The sequence below is a fragment of the Armigeres subalbatus genome, chromosome 2 (assembly GCF_024139115.2).
Source record: "Armigeres subalbatus isolate Guangzhou_Male chromosome 2, GZ_Asu_2, whole genome shotgun sequence".
Taxonomy (NCBI): domain Eukaryota; kingdom Metazoa; phylum Arthropoda; class Insecta; order Diptera; family Culicidae; genus Armigeres; species Armigeres subalbatus.
In genome coordinates, this window is record NC_085140.1 from 133,694,732 (window position 1) to 133,710,923 (window position 16,192).

General features: G+C 40.6%; 1 pseudogene; it reads left to right on the forward strand.

Moving 5' to 3' along the window:
- Nucleotides 1–11,181: 11,181 nt before the first annotated feature.
- On the forward strand, nt 11,182–12,618 carry LOC134215144 (phospholipid scramblase 2-like; annotated as a pseudogene).
- The last annotated feature ends 3,574 nt before the right edge of the window (nt 12,619–16,192 follow it).

The window sequence follows — 16,192 nt, forward strand, 5'->3', positions numbered from 1 at the left end:
TTTCCTCATTTGCAAGCCTTCGGCCAAGGCAATGTAAGCTTCTTTCCAATTCAGGAACATATAATGTGTGTGTGCACAACCCATGAGAATATTAATCTTATTTTACATAGTTTGAAAAGAATCAATTTAACAAAGGATATTAAAATGTTAACTGGTAGTCTTTGTGTGAAAATACAACATCAAATTGCTATCTACGATCTTGTTCGGATTGTCCAGATTCTTCATCATTGGAAAATACTTTATTCGCTGAGTTTGAAGAAAAATATATTGATCAGTTATCATTTTAGCAATGGGTGACCACGGATAGGTGTGACATAGAAACTATTGTAAAACCTGTAGATGAGTTTGTGTCATATTTTTGCTTGAAATTAGAAAGTTTAATCCCTCACGATTTCATTAAAACAGAACAATCCAGCTTTTTAAAAAATACGAAAAATACATTACAAAATGGTGAATTTTTAGTCATTTGTGATTTTTCTGAAAATTACAGCTTTGTATTGCAAGATGAAGTGCAGTCCCATCACTGGAACGTACAACAAGCTACAATTCATCTATTCGTTATTTATTTTAATGGAAGTACGCAAATTGAACACTTAAGTTTTATTATAATTTCCGAAGATTTAAGACACGATTCAGTATCCGTAAACTTGTTCATTGAAAAAATGATTAACTTTTTACGCGTTGATAAGCATAAAGAAGTCAAAAGATATATTTCATGTCTGATGGAGCAGCGTCGCAGTACAAAAATCGTAAGAATTTTTTCGAGCCTATGTCAATTTAAATCAATGTACGGAATTGATGCAGAATGGCATTTTTGCTACATCACATGGCAAAGGTCCTTGTGATGCTATTGGAGGAGCAATAAAGCGCATGGCCACAAGAGCAAGTTTAGCCAAAGAACGTGAGCATCCAATTAAAACTGCGAAAGAACTTTTGATTAGGCAAATCGTAGAAAAGAAAAGATTAAACAAATTATCATTTTGTTTTACTACTACTGAAGAGTACGAAATAAAGGCTTCAGAGCTCAGCGAGCAATTTAATAACGCGAAAACGATCCAAGGAACCCAAAAATTTCACTGTTTCATTCCATTGTCGGAAAATAAAATTAAAGCAAAACTATACTCAAACTGTGCTGATAATAATTCAAAAGTGTTCGATATTTTAAAAATTTGAATAAAAATAAATAAAAAATAAGTATTAATAAACTGTTTTCATGATATCATAACCCATACCAAAATTCAAACCCAAAACTCTTAGAGTTTCTATAACAACATTGTGTAACTGCCACATTTAATTTAATACTTAGGATAATATTAATTCATTTTTATTTATTTATACATATAATATTTATACATATAATATACATAATATCGATGAATACATAAATATGGAATATCATACAAACAACTTGTTTAACTCACGCAAGGCCCTTAACAATAAAATCAGCATCAAACTGCGATTCTTGAAAAAAAAAAAAATACACGGAAATTTTTTTTTTTTACTATATGTGAAAATTGTGAAATGTTTGAAATGTCATAACTTTTTTGTTTATTAGTTTACCATCACCAAATTTTTATGGTAGATAGCTAATATAATGGACCGTTTTCCTAAAAAATTACGTTCGAAAAAGATAGGGTTTTGAGATATTTGAGTTTTTGTGACAAAATGATATTTTTAAAGGCAAAAAAATTTTTTTACTGTACACATTTTCTTAAGAATCACCATTTAGTTGTCTAACTTTGCTGAAAAATCATAACAATCGAACATTCCGTTTTTGCTGTGCAGCTTTTAAATATTTTTGAACCATTTTCACATACACCCTTTTGAAAAGTTAGTCGTGACTCAATATGAAGATTTGATATCGAAAAATGACGATTTAGATGAAATTGAAAAACTGTGCAAAGTTTCAACTCAATAGAAAATCATGAATTAAAAATTTTCTTAAATTTTGATGCTGTTGCTTGGAATCGCTCATTTATTTGTTACAATCTCCGACCGCATTTCCGAGCCAAATCTAAAAGAGGACTTCTTTGCCCGCCCCGCTAAGCTGCCGTGGCTTAACCAGTAGCTTGGGGTTTAGGTCAGTGCCCTTCTGGCAGTTAGCTGTTCCGAGGCCCTTATAATTGTATCGTATACCTTCTAACTACTTTCATGTTATTTCTAACTTTTTCCCTTTTCCATCTTCCTTTTTTTATTCCATCTTTTTTTTTCCTTGCTTTTTCTTGGCTTCCTTTTTCCTTATTCTTTCTACTTTTTTTCTTCCTTCATTCTTTTTTTCCCCTTCTTTCTACTCTTTCTTCGCACTTCTCTTTCTAAAATTTCGCTTCTCTCTTATCACCTCTCATTCCGATTGAAGTCCATTTGGCCTTCACACAATGTTCGTTCGATGGTTTTATCGTGCTGAAGAGGATCGCGCTTATTTCGACCAAAGCAACGCTGACCTAATAACTATTGAAGCTGCGAGACGGAAATGTACCAGGGGATGTAATGTCAATAAAAAGAACTTGGAAAAAATGAAGAAATTCCAGTAATATTTTTGTTAAAGTTACGAAAAAATTTAAAAAAAAGTTCCGCAGCAATATCAACTTTCCACGATTTTTCTCTGGAAAATCAGAATAATTTTCCCAGAATGCATTAATGTTTCTCCGGAAATCTTTCGGATGCACCAACAGGAAATTATTCAGAAGTTCCTCCAGAAATTCGGGAAGTTTCTCCAGGAATTTCTCCGAAAGTTCCTCAGGAAGTTGCTAAAGAAGTTTCTCCGAAAATTCCTCCAGGAATTCCTTCATGAATCCCTCCGGAGGTTCCTCCTGGAATTCCTCCGGGAATTTTTACGCAGAATCTTTATGTTTTCTTCGAATTCCTCCGAATTCCCATAAGAATCCAAAAATCAATCCAGAAATTCCACTATGAGGTTATTTCTCCAGACATTTCTTCAAGAATTCTTCTAGAAATACTACATATTTTTTTCCCGAAATTCTTTAAGAAGTTTAATCAGGAATTTCTTCAGAATTTCCCTCGATTATTTACTCAGAAATTCCACCGGGTATTCTTTGTTTAGATGTCCTACAGGATATGCTCATTTTTTTAGAAGAAAGTCGTGAAGGAGTTTTCGGATTCCGGGTGGATTTCACAATGGAGGAGCACTTCTCGGAAAAAAACATGAAACAGGTAATTGTTGAAGAAAATCAAAGAGAAGGATTGTTGGTTTGAACCCCTGATGGAGAAGTTTTTGGATAAATTCTTGAACGAAGTTTAGATGGTAGATTTGGTAGATTTTCCGATGGAATCCTACTAAACACCCAGTAAACATCTTAATTCAATTCACTTGAACATGTTCAAGTTTTGGCAAATCAATCGAACTCAACTGAGATGCTCAATTCACTTCAATTCGACTTCCCTATGAATAAAAGTTTCATCATGCTATAGCAATGCGAACAACTTTTAAAATTCTGAGAGGATTTTGAAATTATGAAAATTCAAGAAAATAGTTTTGAAATATAGGATCCCAAGTCAAACTTTGGAACTCTAATTGATATTCCAGGAATTGAATGAATATATTACTAGGTGTCAGTTTCTGAAAAATTAGATTCTGTTCTCAGAAATATTAAATTATGCATTACTACAAAGTAGATTATGTTGAAACTGACAGGCTTCGAGACGAGACCCGGTTTGGGGCTGTCCGTAAACAACGTGGACCGATTTTCACATTTTCAAATCCCCTCCCCTCTAGTAGACTTTCGTAGACATTTCCAAACCCCCTTCCCCCTTGAAGCCTATATAGAGGTACATGTAAACTTTTCCAAATTTCATATCAACGAAATATCATAGTGCTGTGCTTTAATGGTGATTAATGACATGTTAACCCTCTTGTGCCCAAGACCGCCTTTAGACGGGTACTTTGATTATTTTTTTGTAATTTTCATTTGATCGGATTTCGAAAAGTTTTTGATGTTGATCAATAATATGAACTTGAATGCATGTTAAATGTAGTTTAAAGTCAATTTTCAAAGTTGTACACATTTAGGGGAACGGTTCGGCACTTCATCCCATAGCTCCGATTTCCATCCCATCAAAAACAAAGCAATGAAAAGGAATTTGGTTTGTTTCTTATTTTTGTGATTTTTTGAAGCGACAAGATTGGTGTTGTATTTCTTTGTTTTGCGATGGGATGAATATATGTTCAGTGAGATGGAAATCGGAACAGTTCCCCTATAAAAAATATTGAAAATTGAGTAATATTTTGTTCTTTCGTGTTTTCGCTCGTATACCTTTGAAGAGTGAAATATTTGTAGCTTAGTATTTTTCTACTGTTTGTGTGACGACTGTTTCTTTTGTATTTTAGTAAAAAACGGCTACTCAGTCTAAATTTAGTAAAATCCAACGTTATTTTCCCAACGTTTCGACACGGGGATTGTGTCTTCCTCAGGGGGAAAATATTGACAATATTTAACCGTGACAGTTAAAGTTAGACCAAACAATAGACAAAAAACGACAATATTTTCCCCCTGAGGAAGACACAATCCCCGTGTCGAAACGTTGGGTAAATAACATACTCGTTTTACTAAATTTAGACTGAGTAGCCGTTTTACTAAAATAAAAAAGTATTTTTCTACAACTAACCGTATTTAATAATGGTATAATGTTACACTCTATGTTATAGCGGTGAATGTTACACTCTAAAATATTTATCCAACTCGTTACACGAAAAACAAACAAAAAATAACTCTGAAAACTTAGGAATTGAAATAAGTCAGCATTGGATAGGAATTTTGAAGCTCTAAATATGTTGAAAAATCAAAAATTAATTAATAGATTCAAGCAACTATTTCATTGGATAAAAATCTTGAAAAACAAAATTCTAAAAAATCAAAGTGTGAAATTGATAAAATCGGGAATTAAAATTTTTTGATGCAAAAACCGTGTTTAGATCTATTTTAGAAATTAAACAAATTTTAAATTATAAAATCTAACAAAACAAAATCAAATTACTCCTGCTGCTGAAACTGATGGACTTTCCGGTGGATTCAATTCCTTCTAGAGGAAAACTTTCACTGTAGACTGCGATAGTTTACCACATGCATTTGACTGATGGTGAGTTGCCAACGATTTTTTTATTTGTAATTGGCTCTCCGTTGTGGGTCATAGGAAGCCTACTTCGATGTTTTCAAATCTATTGGATATTTTTTTTCCATAATTCACACCAAGTCCTATCACTATTACCAGAATTGTTAATGCAAATTTCGAAGAGTTTCAAGTCGAATTTCCTAATAATTGTTCTTGGAAATTTCTTAGAATTTGCTTATATTTCTGAAACTTCCTGTTGGTACTCTCAATTCATCAATAATTTTCTTAAAAATTTCATGCAATATCCCGTTTGAACTTTGTACATTTTTCAGAAAACAATAAGAAGAATTACCTGTGGAATCATTTGAAGAAGCATCTGATGAAATTCAAAAAACTTCCTTCTGAATTCCTAAAGATTTTCCGTTAAAATTCCTGTGAATGTTTCCGAGATACCTATCTTTACAATTTCAGAGGATATGTTCCGAAAAGTTTTCTGCAGAAATGAAAAATTTCGATGCAACTTTCGAAAAATTTGCCGCGAATTTTCCCACAGAATTTTCGAAGAACTCCTCATTTGAATACTGAACACTAGCAAATTTGAAAAATTTCCGTCGAAATTTCGACGAATATCCCGTGGATATTCTTAAGAACATTCTATAATATCGAAAATTTTGCTTGGAATTTTTCGTTTTATGTTATGTTATGTTATTTTTTATGTGGAAAATGTTTAATTTCCAAAGAAGTTTTTGTGAAAATTATTCAGATGGAAAACAACATTTTTTTTTCCAAAAGTTTTCTAAACTGAGAAGAATTTTCCTGCTCGACATAGAGGAGTTTCTTAGGGAAATCCAGAATATTTCTACACTCAGCGAACTGGACTATCGAAATTCATAACTGGCGCCTAATGAATCTTCGACTGATTATTCTACCAACAGTGCTTCTTATACGCAGTTACCTTCCGGAGTAATCAAGCGTCGATGGGCGTATGGTCTACATACCGGCCTCCCGACCCCGACGTCCATGGTTCGAATCCAGTCTGCCGCACTTCACTTTTTTTAAATGAAAATTATCATTCATAAGGCAACATATTGAAATTCATACCGATTCCTTGTGGCAAATTTTCATAAGGCGTTTGATTGAAAATCATACGTCCATTTTCCTCAGTATACGCCAACATTCAAACTTTTACCTCAGTGAAATTCATTGTCCTGTTATTCTCCGCAAAAAGTAAAGTTCACGTAGACTCTTGTTAAACCACGTAGGCAAACGTAGACTTGGGAACCCTCCCCTTTCAAGAGTCTACGTGGTTTATGGACGCTTAGGACTAGTATTTTTTATGCCTAGAGAAGTCCGGTATGAATATCGATTTATAATTTTTTTTATCCACAAACCGATGCATCGTGATGTGGCTAGAACAGTGATCATGTTGAAAACCTTTTCCTGCGGCCCGCAAATGATTTCAGAACAATAACTACATGTGGATCCTTGATGAGCATTATATAATAGGAAAATCTTTTCATCGTGACTATTTGTTCGTTGTACCCGGGGAACTTTATAAACCATGAATCCTTTTATTATCATGATTATTGAAATTTATCACCTCTTAAATGTTATGTGGGCCAACAGTAAACACATTACGAGTATGTGTTACGAGGTTATTGCTCCAGGTTATAAAAATGATATACGTGTAATTTTTCGCAAATCCAAGCATGCTTATAATTGAGAAATTCATATAAACATAATAGGGGTATTCACTAAACGGCATAGGTTGTTGTGTATCTGTTTATAGACATGTTTCATAGGCGATTTGAAAAATGTCTCTTGTGATTGTGTATGAAAAATTTCAATAATCAGATTCGCAGCTGTTTACGCTGTTATGTGAATACCCCTAACGTTATCATTTATTGCTCCGTAACCAGAATGCTTTCAATCTTCAAAATAAATTAGGATTGAGAAAAATTCAATTGAAAAATTGATGAATTATTAACTCCAGAAAAGACGTTAACTGTTTATTATCCTAATAACGTACTTTACGCTAAAATTTCTTTCAGCGAAATCAAGATTTTCTATGCTTTCATGAAGAAAAGGCTTAAGTAAAATTCAATTGATTGCACAGCATGGAAACACAGTAAATAGTTGGGAGAGCAGATTTACACGATTTCCCTCGCGATTTCCATTGAACACTGCTGGCAAGTTCAACTGGTTTCAAAATCACGTATGAAACATGTAGGGTAAGATTGTATAATATGCTCCCTCTAAGACAATACCTATGATAACTTTTTACTTTTCAACTCAATTTATGCAAACTTTGTGTTATTTGGTAGTACAAAAAGTCGCAAATACATTGCCTGTACATTAAAATTTTTTTAGCGGTTTTTTTAACGCGGTACCGACGTAAAAAAAACGGCGTTATTTAAAAAAAACATGTAAAAACCCTGTTTGGGGACTGAAATAAGGCCTTTAGGTCTATACGCGTAACCAAAGATCTGTCCGCCTGTTTCAAATACGGTACATGCTCTGTGTGACCATAGAATAGATTGTGTTCAAAGCATAAGTTCTTGGTCATCCAAAAAAATCCCGAGGACCTGACACGACGGCCCTCCCACGAGACAGGAGGTTTGCGCAGGCTCAATAAGCCCCCCTGGAAAACCAATAATTACGAGCAATATGAAAGATAATACGACCAGTACTGGAAAAGGTCGTGATCGTCATAAGACAGAGAGCAAAGCGCCTTTTTCTATTTCAGGCGACCAAATGAAAGAATCGTGGGTTCTTTGATCAATTTCGCATGAAAGGCAGTCATGAAAGGATGTTGTGCTTTATTTTAAAATTTAAATTTCTAAGTTATTTTAATAGATATATGCGAAGAATAGTGACTAGTCGATAAATTAATCATACTTCTTTAATTCACCGAGTTGAAAGTAAAAATAAACACAAAAATAAAGCAGATATTGCACACTTTCATGACCTGTCACGGAATAAATATTTTGTGAGATTTTTGTAGCATGCCATTCATCCTTCGCATTTCTATAGATATTGAAAGGGGCAGATATGTAAACATCGCGTGACATCTCTCATTGAAAATGAGAAATTACAGTACTGAATACGACTCAATATAATTCGACGATCACAATTTGAAGCTTGGAACGTGGAACTGAATGTCGCTATGTTTCGCAGGTTGCAACAGGATGATCTACGATGAATGACATTCCCGCAACTTCGACGTCGTGGCGCTGCAGGAGATTTGCCGGACAGGACAGAAAGTTTGGAAAAGCGGGCATCAAGCCTTCTACCAAAGCTGTGGCACCACCAACGTGCTGGGAACCGGCTTCATAGTGCTGGGTAATATGCGCCAACGTGTGATTGGGTGGCAGCCAATCAAAGCAAGGATGTGCAAGCTGAGGATAAAATTCCGTTTCTTCAACTATATCATCATCACCGTGCACTGCTCACACGAAGGGAGACCCGACGACGAGAAAGAAGCTTTCTACGCACAGCTGGAGCAGACATACGATGGATGCCCACTACGGGACGTCAAAATCGTCATCCGTGACATGAACGCTCAGCTAGGAAGGCAGGAAATGTATAGACCTGTCATCGTACCGGATAGTCTGCACACCGTATCAAATGATATCGGCCAACGATACATAAACTTCGCAGCCTTTCGCGGAATGGTAGTCCGAAGCACCTTCTTTCCCCGCAAACATATCCACAAGGCCACATGGAGATAACCTAACCAAAAAACGGAAAACCAAATCGACCACGTTCTAATCGACGGTTGCGACGAGCGCGAATATTGAATCCGACCACTACCTCGTTGCAGTATACCTGCGCTCAAAACTCTCCACGGTCGAAGTCGAATGCCGTGTCTTAACATTGGGCGGCTACTAGCGGGTAGACTAGCCCAAGGATACGCGCAGCAGCTAGAAGTCGCACTCCCACCGGAAGAGCAGCTAGGCGTAGCGTCTCTTGAAGATGGCTGGAGAGATATTCGATCCGCCATTGGTAGCACCGCAACCGCTGCACTTGGCACGGTGTCCCGGATCAGAGAAACGACTGGTATGACGGCGAATGTGAGCAGTTAGTGGACAATAAGAATGCAGCATGGGCGAGATTGCTGCAACACCGCACGAAGGCGAACGAGGCACGATATAAACGGGCGCGGAACAGACAAAACTCGATTTTCCGGAGGAAAAAGCGCCAGCAGGAATATCGAGACCGTGAAGAGACGGAACAACTGTACCGCGCCAATAACACACGAAAGTTCTATGAGAAGTTGAACCGTTCACATAAAGGCCACGTGCCACAGCCTGATATGTGTAAGCACATAAACGGGAACCTTCTTGCGAACGAGCATGAGGTGATCCAAAGGTGGCGACAGCACGAAGAACACCTGAATGGCGATGTGGCAGACGAAGATGGCGGTATGGTGATGGACCCTGGACGCGCAGGACATAATACCGGCTCCGGATCTCCAGGAAATCCAGGAGAAATTGACCGGCTGAAGAACAACAAAGCCCCTGGGGTTGACCAACTACCAGGAGAGCTATTTAAACACGGTGGTGAGGCACTGGCTAGAGCGCTGCACTGGAACATTACCAAGATTTGGGAGGAGGAAGTTTTGCCGCAGGAGTGGATGGAAGGTGCCGTGTGTTCCATCTACAAAAAGGGCGATAAGCTGGATTGTAGCAACAACCGCGCAATCACATTGCTGAACGCTGCCTACGAGGTACTCTCCCAAATTGTATGCCGTCGACTAGCACCAATTGCAAGGGAGTTCGTGGGGCAGTACCTGGCGGGTTTTATGGGCGAACGCTCCACCACGGACCAGGTGTTCGTCATTCGCCAAGTACTGCAGAAATGTCGCGAATACAACGTGCCCACACATCATCTATTCATAGACTTCAAAGCTGCATATGATACAATCGATCGGGATCAGCTATGGCAGTTAATGCACGAACACGGATTTCCGAATAAACTGACAGTAACACATTGTAGGCACTCGTTCATTGTATCACTTTTAAAAATAAGTGCTGACAGAAATTGGACGCATGCGTTGGGTGTTTCGTTCACCGAAAATGGACTTTTTTCATTTTCCCCCCTAAGGAATGGATTTTCGTCTCCAAAATTGAGTGGCTGGTAAATAGACTATTGACATTGGAAACGAACCAAATTGCGATGGTCACGTTTCACGGAGCATTGACAATGAAGACCGCCTGTTGCATGTCACTAACAAGTAGTTGACACTCACCCACCACCCAGCTTCATACTGCCCGACAGCACTGGTTTCTGAAGCGTGCTCTTCTTCGACGGGTCCTGCAAAATATAAGGATATGGTTGAAATAACGTATAGTGTCGAATATCCCTGCAGGACTCTGGCAACGAAACTCCTACTCGCAGATGACTGGCGCTTATGATGGCTTCTGCTAACTGTCGTACACGCAAAAGAAACGACGTTTGACAGGTCCCTTAGGAGCGTTCGAGGTTCGCAACTCATTTTCCACGGCGAGTTAATTCGCCTTCGGCATCATGTGCCATGAATGGAATGGATGGGCTGCCGTTGTCGAGGTTCGCGTGGATGAAATTAGAGCACCCACTACAAGGATCAAGCCAACAACCACAGACGGAGGAAATGATTTGAATAAAACAGCCATTAAAGCCACCCACAAAAGCAATAATGATAGGATGACTTTAATAGGATAGTAGTTGAATGACTGCAACTGCAGTTATGAAATTGCCATGTAGGAGTAATTGTTATATGAAATAAAATTTATTTAAAACGATTACCGGTAAGTTAAATGAAACCGTTCTATGATAATTGGCGTTGACCAGCTATGCAAACTATTTATAAATCTGTGAGCATGTATATAAGTATCTCAATGGAATGTTTGAATCCACCAAATATGTGTCCAATAGTAACGCACGTTCATTGCATATCGTGCAATGCTAATTATCATATAGTATTAACTGATATTGCACTTCTCGCAAACTATTTGTTTGGTATGCAATGATGGGAGATAACATTCAAACTACTGCAATGAACGTACACTTTACTCATCATAACCATTCAGGATATCGACAGGTAAACATTGCTGCTTTTATTTGTTTCTATTAAAACTTTGCTGTTTTGAATTTTCTTATTTTTTGACACATTTCTTGACTTTTATTCAATTTGAAACTCTATAGTTTGATCCTCATAATTTATTCCAAATTTACTGGTAAGTTATTTTATTGCTCCCAGCCTTAAATTCATTTAATCTAAAATTCAAAAGTAGTTTTCTCGTTTCAGATCATGAAATTCATTATATTCTGATTATTTTCTCGTTCGACATATAACTTATTATCTCATAGTGAATACGATGTGACAAAACAAATTAGATTGCCCAAAAAACCAGGAATACGAAATATCGTTGGTTTATATGAATATTACTTTTTTCCTAAATGAAATTCAAAGCAAGTTGCAATGTTATATTTTTTTGAACTATTATTTTATACCAGATTTGAAAACAAACAGAGTGACCTTGCACTCACATTTCATCAACCATGGATAGTTTGGACAACTTGAAACACATCGATCACTTACTGGTACGCCGTCATAAGGAATCCCTGGAAACGGGAGAAGGACCACCGCTGACCAACCAGTACGTCATTGAGAACATCCCAAACGAATCGGTTTACCGGGCAGCCGAAGGTCCCGCATTCTGGGCTCGCACATGTTTTGGCCACAATAGACCCTTCAAGTTGGTTCTGTTGGACAATGAACAGCGGAAAGCAATGGTATTTAAGCGACCTCTTTTCTACAAATCATGGCGATTTCTGTGCCGACTGAAACGGATGGATATCATCGCACCGGGTGGAGAGCTTGTGGCACGCATTCAACAAGGTTGGTTTTTTGGAAAGCCATTGTGATGAATTCATCCGGAGAACGGGTGTTGCGAATCGAGGGTCCATGGTTGGTGTTCGACGTATTTGCGGATGTGAAGTTTAAGGTGAACCGTATTGTTTTTTTTCTTTTCAAATCTGCATAATTTTGACTGATTTATTTTGATCGGATAGTTGAAAAACTTTTTTCATTACAGATTGTATCAATTGAAGGTGAAGAGGTTGGTGAAATCGTGAAGAAAAAAATCGGATGTACATGTAGTGAAGTGCCTCACCATTTTGGAATATCGTTCTTTAAAGAAATGGATGCAACTATGAAGGCAGCACTAATTGGCGCATTGATTCTGATTGTATGCTGAATAAAGCAAATTTTTTACCATTCATAAATTAAACGCTTCACTTCATTGCAGGATTTTGCCGTATTCAACAACACTCGACGAATAGATTTGACAACTCTATTGTTGATGTGAATTACTGAGAACAATTTAAAACATGTTCTCTTTATCACACTTTGTCGAAATTTAATGAAACTTTGACTTTTATTTGGAAACATTTAAATTGACTTATTTGGAATCTTTGGAAACTTTTCATAAACAAATAAAAAAATATAAAAAAGCTTTTTATTTTGATAAATGTGTTTTATCCTCGTAAAAATATTCAAATCCAATCCAAATCCAATTCAAATCCAATCCAAATCCAATCCAAATCCAATCCAAATCCAATCCAAATCCAATCCAAATCCAATCCAAATCCAATCCAAATCCAATCCAAATCCAATCCAAATCCAATCCAAATCCAATCCAATCCAATCCAAACCAATCCAAATCCAATCCAAATCAATCAAACCAATCCAAACCAATCCAAATCCAATCCAAATCAATCAAACCAATCCAAACCAATCCAAATCAAACCAATCCAAATCAATCAAATCCAATCCAAATCAATCCAAACCAATCCAAATCAATCCAAATCCAGTCAATCCAATCAATCAAATCCAGTCCAAATCAATCAAGTCAATCCAGATCCAGTCCAAATCCAATCCAGTCGGTCCAGATCCAAATCAATCAGATCCAAATCAATCGGTCCAATCCAGGTCAGTCCAAGTCCAGTCAGATCAGTCCAGATCAGTCAGATCCAGTCCAGGTCAGTCCAGATCCAGTCAGATCCAGTCCAGATCCAGTCAGTCCAGTCGATCAGTCCAGGTCAGTCCAGATCAGTCCAGATCCAGTCCAGGTCAGATCCAGTCCAGTCAGATCCAGTCAGATCCAGTCCAGGTCGATCCAGATCCAGTCCAAGTCAGTCCAGATCAGTCCAAGTCAGTCCAGATCCAGTCAGATCAGTCAGATCCAGTCCAGGTCCAGTCCAGATCGGTCAGATCAGTCAGATCGGTCAATCCAGATCCAGTCCAGGTCCAGTCCAGGTCAGTCAGATCCAGTCCAGATCCAGTCAGGTCAGTCCAGATCCGGTCCAGATCCAGTCCAAGATCAGTCAGATCCAGTCAGATCCAGTCCAGGTCAGTCCAGATCCAGTCCAGATCCAGTCCAGGTCAGTCCAGATCAGTCCAAGTCAGTCAAGTCCAGTCAGATCCAGTCCAGATCCAGTCCAGGTCAGTCCAGATCAGTCAGGTCAGTCCAGGTCGATCCAGGTCAGTCCAGGTCAGTCCAGGTCAGTCCAGTCGGTCCAGATCCAGTCCAGGTCAGTCCAGGTCAGTCCAGGTCAGTCCAAGATCCAGTCAGGTCAGTCCAGGTCGGTCCAGATCCAGTCCAGATCCAGTCCAGGTCAGTCCAGATCCAGTCCAGGTCAGTCAGGTCAGTCCAGATCCAGTCCAGATCCAGTCAGATCCAGTCCAAGATCAGTCCAGGTCAGTCCAGATCCAGTCCAGTCCAGTCAGATCCAGTCCAGGTCAGTCCAGAGTCAGTCCAGATCCAGTCCAAATCCAGTCCAGGTCCAGTCCAGATCAGTCCAGAGTCCAGTCCAGGTCAGTCGATCGATCCAGGTCAGATCCAGTCCAGGTCCAGTCCAGATCGGTCAGGTCAGTCCAGGTCAGTCCAGATCAGTCCAGATCCAGTCCAAGATCCAGTCCAGGTCAGTCAGGTCCAGTCAGGTCAGTCAAGTCCAGTCCAGATCCAGTCAGGTCAGTCCAGATCCAGTCAGTCAGTCCAGGTCCAGTCCAGGTCGGTCAGGTCAGTCCAGATCAGTCAGATCCAGTCCAGGTCAGTCCAAGTCAGTCCAGGTCGGTCCAGATCAGTCCAGATCAGTCCAGAGTCCAGTCAGATCCAGTCGGAGTCAGTCCAGATCCAGTCCAGGTCCAGTCCAGATCGGTCCAGGTCTGATCCAGTCAGGTCGATCCGATCGGTCAAGATCCAGTCCAGGTCAGTCCAAGATCCAGTCCAAGGTCAGTCAGATCCAGTCAGATCCAGTCCAGATCCAGTCCAGGTCAGTCAGATCCAGTCCAAGTCAGTCCAGATCCAGTCCAAGTCAGTCAGATCCAGTCCAGGTCAGTCCAGATCCAGTCCAGATCGGTCCAAGGTCAGTCCAGGTCAGTCCAGGTCAGTCCAGTCCAGGTCAGTCAGGTCCAGGTCAGTCAGTCCAAGTCCAGTCCAGGTCCAGTCCAGATCAGTCCAAGATCCAGTCCAGGTCCAGTCCAGATCCAGTCAGATCAGTCCAGATCCAGTCAGGTCAGTCCAAGTCAGTCCAAGTCAGTCCAGATCCAGTCAGGTCAGTCAGGTCCAGTCCAGTCCAGGTCAGGTCCAGTCCAGATCCAGTCCAGTCAGTCCAGGTCAGTCCAGGTCAGTCCAAGTCCAGTCAGATCCAGTCCAGATCCAGTCCAGGTCAGTCCAGATCCAGTCCAGATCAGTCCAGATCGGTCCAGGTCAGTCAGGTCAGTCCAGATCCAGTCCAGATCCAGTCCAGGTCAGTCCAGGTCAGTCCAGGTCCAGTCCAGTCCAGATCCAGTCCAGGTCAAGATCCAGTCAGGTCAGTCCAGGTCAGTCCAAGATCCAGTCCAGGTCGGTCAGGTCAGTCCAGGTCAGTCCAGATCCAGTCCAGTCAGTCAGGTCAGTCCAGATCCAGTCCAGATCGGTCCAGATCCAAGTCCAGTCAGATCCAGTCCAGATCCAGTTCAGATCCAGTCCAGGTCAGTCCAGGTCCAGTCCAGGTCCAGTCCAGGTCAGTCCAGATCCAGTCCAGGTCAGTCAGGTCAGTCCAGATCCAGGTCCAGGAGTCCAGTCCAGGTCAGTCAGATCCAGTCCAGATCCAGTCCAGATCCAGTCAGGTCAGTCCAGATCCAGTCCAGATCCAGTCAGATCAGTCCCAGGTCAGTCCAGATCAGTCCGATCCAGTCCAGATCAGTCCAGATCCAGTCCAGATCCAGTCCAGGTCCAGTCCAGGTCCAGTCCAGGTCAGTCCAGATCCAGTCCAAGATCCAGTCAGATCCAGTCAGTCCAGTCCAGGTCCAGTCAGATCCAGTCCAGTCAGGTCAGATCCAGTCCAGATCCAGTCCAGGTCGGTCAAGTCAGTCCAGATCCAGTCCAGGTCCAGTCCAAGGTCAGTCCAAGGTCAGTCCAGATCCAGTCCAGATCCAGTCCAGGTCAGTCCAGGTCCAGTCCAGATCCAGTCCAGATCCAGTCAGGTCGGTCAGGTCAGTCCAGTCCAGTCGATCCAGTCCAGATCCAGTCCAGGTCAGTCCAGATCCAGTCCAGATCCAGTCCAGATCAGGTCAGTCCAGATCCAGTCCAGATCCAGTCCAGGTCAGTCCAGATCGGTCCAGAGTCCAGTCCAGATCCAGTCCAGAGTCAGTCCAGGTCAGTCAGTCCAGTCCAGGTCGGTCAGATCCAGTCCAGATCCAGTCCAGGTCAGTCCAGATCCAGTCCAAGGTCAGTCCAGATCCAGTCCAGGTCAGTCCAGATCAGTCCAGGTCCAGTCAGGTCCAGATCCAGTCCAGATCCAGGTCAGGTCAGTCCAAGTCAGTCCAGTCCAATCCAGATCCAGTCAAGATCAGTCCAGGTCCAGTCCAAGTCAGTCCAAGTCCAGTCCAGGTCAGTCCAGGTCCAGTCCAGATCAGTCCAGGTCAGTCCAAGATCCAGTCCAGATCCGATCCAGATCCAGTCAGGTCCAGTCCAGATCAGTCGATCCAGTCCAGATCCAGTCCAGATCAGTCCAGATCCAGTCCAAGGTCAGATCAGTCGGGTCAGTCAGTCAGTCCAGGTCAGTCCAAGATCCAGTCCAGATCCAGTCAGATCCA